A 9812-nucleotide genomic window follows, 5' to 3' on the forward strand; every position below is an offset into this window, starting at 1 on the left:
GGGAAATTCTCCTTTTTGGTGTGTTCTTTGCCTGGTTTGGGGATCGGGGTAATGCTGGCTTCATAAGGAGAGTCTGGAAGTTTTCCTTCTGCTTCAATTTCTTGAAACAGCTTCAGGAGAATAGGTATTATTTCTTCTTTGAATGTTTGGTAGAATTCCCCAAGGAATTTGTCAGGTCCCGGGCTCTTGTTTCTGGGGAGGTTTTTGATCACTGCTTCAATCTCGTTACTAGATATTGGTCTATTCAGGTTGTCAATTTCTTCCTGATTCAGTTTTGGAAGTTTATAGTTTTCCAAGAAGGGAACTTTAACTGGTGAGGAAAAACAGGCCACCGCGCAGTATTTGGTTTCATGGCGCCCTCTTCTGGCGAGTGTCTGAATTGCAAGCACCTGTTGGCCACCCCGAAAACTGGCCTCCGTTCATTCCTCCTTCAAGTCATCAAGCACAGAAGACACACCCCCCAATAACAAGCAGCCTGGGAGCTAAAGGTGGGGGTGATTTTTGGTGACAGATTATCAAACATCAATTCATTTTACACAAACACTTCATTTAAAAAGTATTTAACAAACATATGTCGTGCTTATTCCATGCCAGGCACTATTTTAAATACTTTACAAATGTCACCTAGTTGGTTATTCCAAGTAGTTCTGTGGGTAGGCTCTATTAGTGCACCCATTTTGCAAATAGGAAAACTCATGCCTGGGGCCACACACTGATATGCTATGTGAGTGGTGAGCTGGGGTCAAATCCAGACAACCTGATGTCAGTCTGTGCTCTTAACCATCACACTACTGTAGAGAACAAGATGGAGTCACTCACGTCAAGCAGTGGCACCTGTCAAGCAGTGATGCAAGCAGCCAACGGTGTTGCCACTAAGACCAGGTATTGTTGAAACCAGCCCAGGCTGATGACATCCAGATCTGATAATCAGTAGAACCAGAGAAGATCCACAAAGCCCCCAGACTGATTAAACCCCTTTTAAAGAGAGGACTTCACAGCAAACTGTCAGACTCGCCAGATGCTGACCTTTCGCATCAAAAAGACAACTGCCCACAAAGGCTCTGCCCCCTTGATCTCTGAACATAACAGAGACCCTCCAATGCAAGACATTCAAGCAGCAGGTGCCAAGAGATACCCAGAACCAACACCCCAACTGTGTGCCCTTCACCCCAGCTGCGTGTTCACAGACTGACTTCGCATTTGGCTCGTTTACTTCTTACCTCTTGTTGTATCACATTTGCTGGGTGACTTTGTCTTGTGCATTGCTTTGTGTGACGTGTATGAAGCCAAATTAAACGTGTCATGAAATGCCCTTGAACTTGGAATCTGGACCCTGCTTTACAATCAGGTTAACCTTGCTTTAGGATCAAATCAATTTGACATTGCAGAAAGACATGCTCATGTGTGTGCCTTCATAGTGTGCTTGTGACAGCTGCCACGGTCCGCAGGATTCCGTCTCATGAACTCACGGCACGTTAGACAATTTGTAAGAATCAGAAGAGACTCCTAGAACCTTGCTTGAACTGACTGTAGCAGAATTAAAAGTAATAAATTGGGGAATAGATTCATGTGAATACAGACTTTCCAGGCTTCTCATTTGGGGTAAGATCCTAAGGTATCAGCAAAGGCAGGTGAAACCAAAACTGGTTCTGTGTAGGGCACAGTTGGCAGTGGAAGCTCATTGGGGGGCTCCCCACTGTACAAGCAGAGCCTGGGGCAGAACTAGCCAGAGCCAAACCCAAGGGAGACCATTTTAAGAAGGCACTTAGAAGGTTAAGAAAAATCAAACGAGGAGCACCTGGGTGTCTCAGTTGGCTAAGCATCTGCCTTTGGCTCAGTCATGATCTCCGAGTCCTGGGATGGAGCCTGGCCTAGGGCTCCCTGCTCAGTAGGGAGCCTGCTTCTCCCTCTGCCCGCCTGCCTCCTGTTCATGCTCTCTCTCTCTCTCTCTCTCTCTCTCTCTCTTTCTGGCTCTCTCTCAAGAAAATAAATAAAATCTTTTAAAAAAGAAAAATCAAACCATTTGGAAACATGGCAAAAATATATGCCACTAGTGACCAAAATAATCTATACCTTGGCAGAAAGATGGGAAAATATGTATACATATCCCAGGTATAAGTGGGAAATTCTATATAGCAGCTGCTAGGGTATAAAAATGGAAGAAAAATGTAGGCACTCGGCAAATGTCTTAAAAAGTGGGAAGAGGGGTGCCTGGGTCGCTCGGTCAGTAATCATCCGACTCTTGATTTCAGTTGAGATCATGATCTCAGGGTCATAAGATTGAGCCCTGCGTGGGGCTCCACTCATGGAGCCGGCTTAAGAGTCTTTCTCCTTCTCCCTCTGCCCCTCCCTGCTTGCTCTCTCTCTCAAAACAAACCAACCAACAAATGTGGGACAGGCCAAGAGACAGGACACCATATTCAGTGTAGAAGACCCATGGTACCCACAGAATTACTAGTCAGAAAGTAGCTCACTACCAGGACCCTGGGAGATGTAACCACGGATCCGAAGGATCCTAAAAATGTAAAACCCTTATTGTCCTGAGCACCTCCTGCCGCGCTTCCCTGTCGCACCAGTGAAAACCATTTTGAAGACAGGCCAGGACCAACAAAGGGGCAAAGATAGGATTCCATCACTAATGAAATAATAAGGAAGAGAAAATGAATGCTTTAAAAGACAAAACACCCTTAGGACTACCCATCCTGAGGATCCAGGAAACTATGATGGGGGCGGGGAAGTAGATCTATAATTACAAGGAAGAGTGTTCATTTTTTAAAAAGATTTACTTATTTTATTTTAGAAGTAGAGAGTTTGCACGAATGTTGTGGGTGAGCGGGGGAGGGGCAGAGGGAGAGAGTCTCAAGTAGACTCCCTGCTGAGTGTGGAGCCCTACACAGGGCTTGATCCCCCAATCCTGAGATCATGACGTGAGCCAAAACCAAGAGTCAGATGCTCAACCGACTGAGCCACCCAGGTGCCCCAGGAGCAGTGTTTAATTAAATCACAGCAAGGATAACCCATAGAAGTATCACAAGATGGAGAGTGTACTTGTGCTTTAGAGCAGGTTTCTGCGAAAAAAACATCTCTCTGCTGTAGACTGGTTGCTCCCCGTGCGGGATAACGGAGCAAACACAAGAACGCTGGCAGTTACAGAGATGCTCTGGGCATGTGCTGCTTACAGCACTGCCTGATGAGTGACTCCGTCTTGCTCTCTCCATCACGAAATCAACTTTCTATGTCCCGAGATCCTTCCTGACTCCCGGAAGCTTGCTCATGAAACTCAAGAACCAGTGGAGCTCCTTTCTCTCTGTTTTGTGCCACTCTCTCCATCCTTTCCTGCAGCGGTGAGTCCTGGAAAGCCAGCTGGATTCGGGAGAGGACAAAAGATAAAAGGGGATGCTGGACCCTGGTACACCAAAACTAGAGATGGTTAGCGTTTACAGACTGTTAGCCCACCATGCCCCCTAGAGGGGGAACCCGGGGAACAGAGAACAGGGCCAACCCCCGGGGCTGATAGGTGTTCTCTGGTATCTCTAGGAGGCCAACTTCAGCCAGAGGGAAACCCTGAACGAAAGGCACCTTATGCGTGCTTGCAGCCCTAGTGCCTAGCACAGTGCCGGAGGTGCTCGGTAAATGCACATGTGGAGGAAAGGAGATGGCAGAGGGCAGGAGATGGGGGCCAAGGAGCCACGAGGGAAGAGGAGAGGTGGGTGCGTGTGGTGTACTGCCTTAATTGCTGTGCCCAAGTCCTCTATTCTTCAGACCACCTCTCCAACCTTCTTTGATGGCTCAGCCATCTGTAACGATTTATTTATTTATCTATTTATTTCGAAGAGAATTTATTTATTTATTTATTTAGTTGTCAGAGAGAGAGAGAGCACAAGCAGGCAGAGAGGCAGGGAGAGGCGGAGAGAGAAGCAGGCTCCGTGCCAAGCAAGGGGCGCGATGTGGGACTCGATCCCAGGACCCTGGGATTATGACCCCAGCCGAAGGCAGCGGCTTAACCCACTGAGCTGCCCAGGTGTGTCCCAGTAATGATTTTTTTAAAAAAGAGTTGAGCATCAAGCCCCATTTGTATATTTATTGACTTATTTATGTCAACCAACCCCCATCAATGTATTTCTCTACTATATGCCCATACTTCCAAAGAGGTCATCAAATTGAGGTATGCAAACCACTAGGGGCTGGAAATCTATTTCTTGTTCTGCAGTCACCATGTGTTCTCTGTCCTAAAACTTGCTCTGTCCAAGACTGAATGTGCTTCACTGGAAGCTCTCCCACCTAACAGAAGAGAGCCACCCCATTCACCCACCCATGTCTCACTCTATCTTGGGCACAGGGTCTCACCCAGAAATGACTGGGAATGTGGCTTTGGGAAAGCTCCTTTGATGACTAAAATCAAGGCACGTATGTGCTCAGAACCTAGTGTTTTCCCATCCTATCCGTATTTCTGCAGGGATGAAGCATTGGGAGGGAGGCATCAGAGCCCATGCGGGGGTGTTCTGAATTCAGATACCGGGGACAGCGGCAACATGGGAGGGATGGCAGTTCTCGTTTGGTAGCCTGTCTTCTTTCATAAAACACATAGACATAAAATTCATCACTGTTGATGGAGTGTCCCTGGAGAGTAAAGCAAGTGGACATTTGTAAGAGATCCTAAAGTTGAAAATAGATTTTTAAAGTGTTGTCTAAATATTAGTAATTTTTTCAGCTCATCTCCATACTTGTCCTCAGGATGAAACATAACTTAGGGCAGCCAGAGTCATATTAGTTTATGACACTCTTTTCGGTATAAATACACTGTTTTCTGGGGCTACTCAATATTTCAAGATGCTTTAGGTAAAATAAAAACCCACAGATCAAATTTTAACCTGGTTTCTTTCAGATTCAATATATGCTCTTCTATGAGGTTGTTGAAACCTGCTTACCTAGTCATACGAAATATTGATTCCAACTAGAATCAGCTCTCATCTTATTTTTCTTTTAAAATGTTTTATATTTTCTGCTTCCCATTTCTGAAATTATATGTGCCAAAAAATTTCGAAAATTCACACATACACACATTTACCAAAGGAATGCCATACATTTTATCATAATCCTTGCTTCACAGGGAACTTCCATTTTTAGCTATGTTACACTGCATTATTAAAAATTAATTAAAGAGAAACAAAGATTAATTTATCTTATTTTGTAACAAGATAAATGGTTATAAAACAGACACATTAATTCTTCCCATTTTATCTTAATTGTCTTTGGTCATTCTTACCAGATCTATTCTGTAATTTATTTCTTAGGAGTTTTAAAAATAATACCCTTTGCATTACATATTAAGAAGTTTACGTAGATGCGGGCACCTGGGTGGCTCTGGTGGTTAGGCATCTGCCTTCGGCTCAGGTCAGGAGCTCAGGGTCCTAGGATCAAGTCCTGCATCAGGCTTCTTGCTCAGCAGGGAATCTGCTTTTCTCTCTGCCTCTGCCTGCTGCTCTCCTACTCTCTCTCAGATAAATAAAAAAAATCTTCTTAAAAAATAAGTAAATCAGGAGCCCCTGCGTGAAGGGGTAGCAGCGATAATGAATCATGTTTTGATATGTTTTGGTAAAGCATTTTGGGCGCTTTTCCCAGAAACTGAGAAGGCGAGTGAATTTCATGACTGGATAACAGATCCTTTCATACATGCCATGTTTTCTTTGCAACCGCCTGGAAGAAAGACTGAACACAAGCTACCACTAATAATTGCTTTTGCTAATGGGTCATTATGTGATCTTTGGTACATGACACAAAAGGACTTAGAAGACTTGAGTGACATTTTCGTTACTAGATTTTTTCTTGTCCCATTTATGTGAACAAGAGTTCTCAGCCCAAACACCTACAGATATGACAGATAAGAAATAAGATTAATGAGGGAACCCTTCCTCATTCTATCAATGTCATCGTCATCCACGGACAGACGATGTCAGGGAGGCATGCCTGTCTGCTCTGTTCAACCAGAACTTCAGGAGCTCCTAACGTGTGCCCAGCTTGAAGACCTCTGGAGCCGCTTCCAACGCTGAAGGCTGTGATTCTAGGGTCGGACCCCTGCCTGATCAGGGACACTGCGTTGGCCAGCGCCCAGCCAGGACATCAGACACCACTCCAAGCACTTGCAACAGAGACTTAATGCAGGTCTGAGACGCTGACACCGAGCAGGAGGCAGCTTGGAGATTCACAGCAATGGGAAGTCCCTGTCTCCCCTGGGGTGGACGGACAAAGGGAGGTTTGAGATCCCGCCCCTGTCACTCTCTGGGAGCTGGAGCCATGTTTGTCCTGACCAGTGAGCAGCAGAGCCACAGTGGCTATGCGGCTGCTAACCCAAGCACGGAGGCCAAAAGTCAGGGAGAAATGCTCCTGCTTCCTCCATCTCCCGCCTCCGTTTTCTCATCAGAGCTGCTCATTAACCTAACCCACTGACACAGTGGCCTGGAGAGGGCAAGCAATGGTTCGGAGGTACCATTATTATCCTCTTGAACATATGGGGAAACTGAGGCAGAGAACGGGAGGTGACACGCCAGTGTCCGAATAGCTGGTGTGTTCGGCAGAGTAAGGATTCTTAAAGATGTTCATGTCCTAATCTCTGTAAACTGTGAGTATGGTAGGTTACAGGGTAAGGAGGACTAAGGTCACAGATGATGGAATTATGGGTACCAGTCAACTGACTTAAAGATAGGGAGATTAGGTTAGATTATCTGGGTGGACCTCCTGTGATTGTCAGAGTCCTTAAAATGAAAGAGGGAGAGGGTACCTGGGTGGCTCAGTCAGTAGAGTGTCCTATTCTTGATTTCAGCTCAGATCATGATCTCAGGGTCTTGGGATCAAGCCCCGCCTGGGACTCCAGGCTCAGCGTGGAGTCTGCTTGTCCCTCTCCCTCTGCTCCTCCTAGCCCACCCCGATCTCCCTCTTTCAATAAATAAATTAATTTTTTAAAAAGTGAAAGAGGAGGTCAGAAGTGGAGTCAGAGAGAGATGTGAGGACAGAAGCAAGGCCAATGTTGCTAGCTTAAAGACGGAGAAGGACGACAAGCCAGGGACTGTAGGTGACCTCTTAAAGCCGGGAAAGGCAAGAGAATGGATTCTCCCTAGAGTTTTCTGAAAAGGCTACACTAAATTTGTGGTCATTTCTTACAACAGCACTAGAAAACCAAGATAGCAGTAAGTGATGGAGCCTAGATTCAGACCTGAAAGTTCTGATGCCCAAATCTGGGGCTCTCTTCCCTATCCGGTTACATTGCTTCTACTCTAATCCCTCCCTGAGCCTCCTCCGTTGGTAGTTATATGTCTGTTTTTCATTTCTACACCACATGGTGTCTCCAGTCTTCATCCCCAGCAGCTCTCACCTCAGGGCCTTTGCACTGGCTGTTCCCTCTGCCTGGAAAGATTTTCCTCTAGATATCTGAATAGCTTACTCTCTAATTCCTTGAGTCTTTGTTCAGATATCATCCTATTTAAAGTCAGAAGTACCTACCACATTGCTGCACAATCTCTATTCTTCCTCCCTAATTCATTTTCCCCAAAGCATTTATCATCACATAGCATGCTTATTAACTTGTTTATTGTAAAAGTCATTAGGAAAAGGATTTCTGTCTGTTCACCACAGTATCCTGGAGGAGATCCTGGCACATGGTGTGCTCAGAAGTTATTTGCTGAATGAATTGTGAGATGGGATGATGAGGTAGGAACTAGGTAGTGATGGGAAGAGAGGTGAGATGATGAAACATGACAGAGTCAAAGCAGCAAGACTTGACCACTTGACCACTGAGCTGGTTGGGGCGGGGAGAGGGGGAAGGGGAGGCTTCTGGCCTCGGTCTCTGATTGGTGTCATTAGCCAGGATAGAACACAGGAAGGGTGAGCAGGTCCTAGAGGAAGATGCTAAGTTTGATTTGGGATAACTTTAGGGCATCAATGCATGTGTGTGTTTGTGGGTGTGTACAGAGAGAAAGAGAAGGGAATAGATAGATATACACACATACTCAAATACAAGTAAAAGTATAAATACATATGCAACTATATACACTGTGAAATTCAATATTGTGTTTAAATTCCTAGATATTCTAAACACAGCCTAGTCTATTTATAAAATATTACTTCTACATGTAAGGAAGACAAAATTAACTAATATGACTCTTCACAATTTTCTGAGGGATTTGGCCATTCCATATGACCTTCCCAGGTCCACCCTTTTTTTTTCTAGGGCAAAAGGATATTCCCTGATTGGGCCCAGTTCTTCTGCCCCTTTTCTGTGAGAAATCCAAGAAATTGGTAAACCATAGCTGAAACTAAGGAGAGTAGAGAAGTTTAGTTCATCTACATAGTGAGTAGCTAAGAGGAAGCAGGAAGGAGATGGAAAGGTTGTTTGGAGAACTTGGTGCTTGGGGAGGTTGGAAGCTGCTAAAGTAGGGGTTGCAAAGCTGGCTGTCAATGGGGTGGAGAGTATTGGCAGGGCCAGTGACAGGGAGAAAAGAAATGACAAGTTTGTTGTGCATTAAGGCCCTTCTCAATGCAGGTCGTTCAGAATTTTGGTTTTCTTCCATATTGATTATCAGCCTGTGTTTGTTTGAATGTGACACCCACCACCTCAGGAACTCTCCACTTCTTCAGGTATCCACAGTTGGCTTAGACATTCCATCCAGCTCTGGCATTTCTCTCAGCATCCGTGAGGGAGAGCTGTCCTGCCCCCCACCTGTCATACCATTTCATGTATCATGTAGACACCACATTTGCTAGTGGAGGTCAACAGCGTCAAGTCTTTCTATAATAGTATTTTATTTTATTTAGATTTTATTTATTTGAGAGACAGATCACAAGTAGGCAGAGAGGCAGGCAGAGAGAAGGAAGGGAAGCAGACTTCCTGCTGAGCAGAGAGCCGGAGGTGGAGCTCAATCCCAGGACCCTGGTATCATGACCTGAGCTGAAGGCAGAGGCTTAACCCACTGAGTCACCCAGGCGCCCCTATAACAGTATTTTAATGATGATGAAAAAGAAGAGTAATTTCCCGTATTTTGTACCTGTTGGATACAAATGAATTAGTGAAATATTTTAATTTAAATTTTAATTAATCTAATTTAATAATTTAAATTTAAAAATTATTAAATTTTTTAAAATATTAAATCTTAATTTAATAAAATTTTAATTTAATAATTTTGTGAATTAGTGAAATATTTTTTGCATTTCACAACTAATTAGATTAATTAGGAGTAGGGAAAACAACAAACAAAAAACAAAAATGAACTCATCTCTCCAGTTCAGCAACATGCAGCGTTTCCAGTACCCGTTATAGAAGTTTCCAGAGGCTAAAGGGATGCTTGCCATCTTTCTAATGTCCTGGTGGATGTAGTAAGTGATGAACTTTACCAACTAGGTGCAAGATTAGTTATTTTGAGACATTTGGCATCATCACAAGTTACAAATCATCAAAGGAAAAAAGAAAACATCTAGTTAACTCCTTAGACAAGGAAATACTCTCAGATGATCACGTTTATTCCAGAGACCAAATAATAGCTTAAATGTTGGTCCAAAAGTAATTGTCAACTTTGCAGTTCCAAATCCCATTCCAGTTCTTGGAACAATAAGTGAAGTTCTCAGTGATGATTTTTGCATATTTTAAATGCTTCATACTTTCACAATTGTCTTAGCTCTTTTTCAGTCTAGGTCCTCGTCTCTAATTGTTTGCAATAGACGAATAACTTCTACTTAATTTTTTTTTTCCAAGTGAGATATTCACAAGATTCACATTTTGCTGGTAAGTTATATCGGCACCCCACCCACAGGAGCCCTGGAAG

This window comes from Mustela nivalis, assembly GCF_964662115.1.
Source record: "Mustela nivalis genome assembly, chromosome: 6".
Classification (NCBI taxonomy): domain Eukaryota; kingdom Metazoa; phylum Chordata; class Mammalia; order Carnivora; family Mustelidae; genus Mustela; species Mustela nivalis.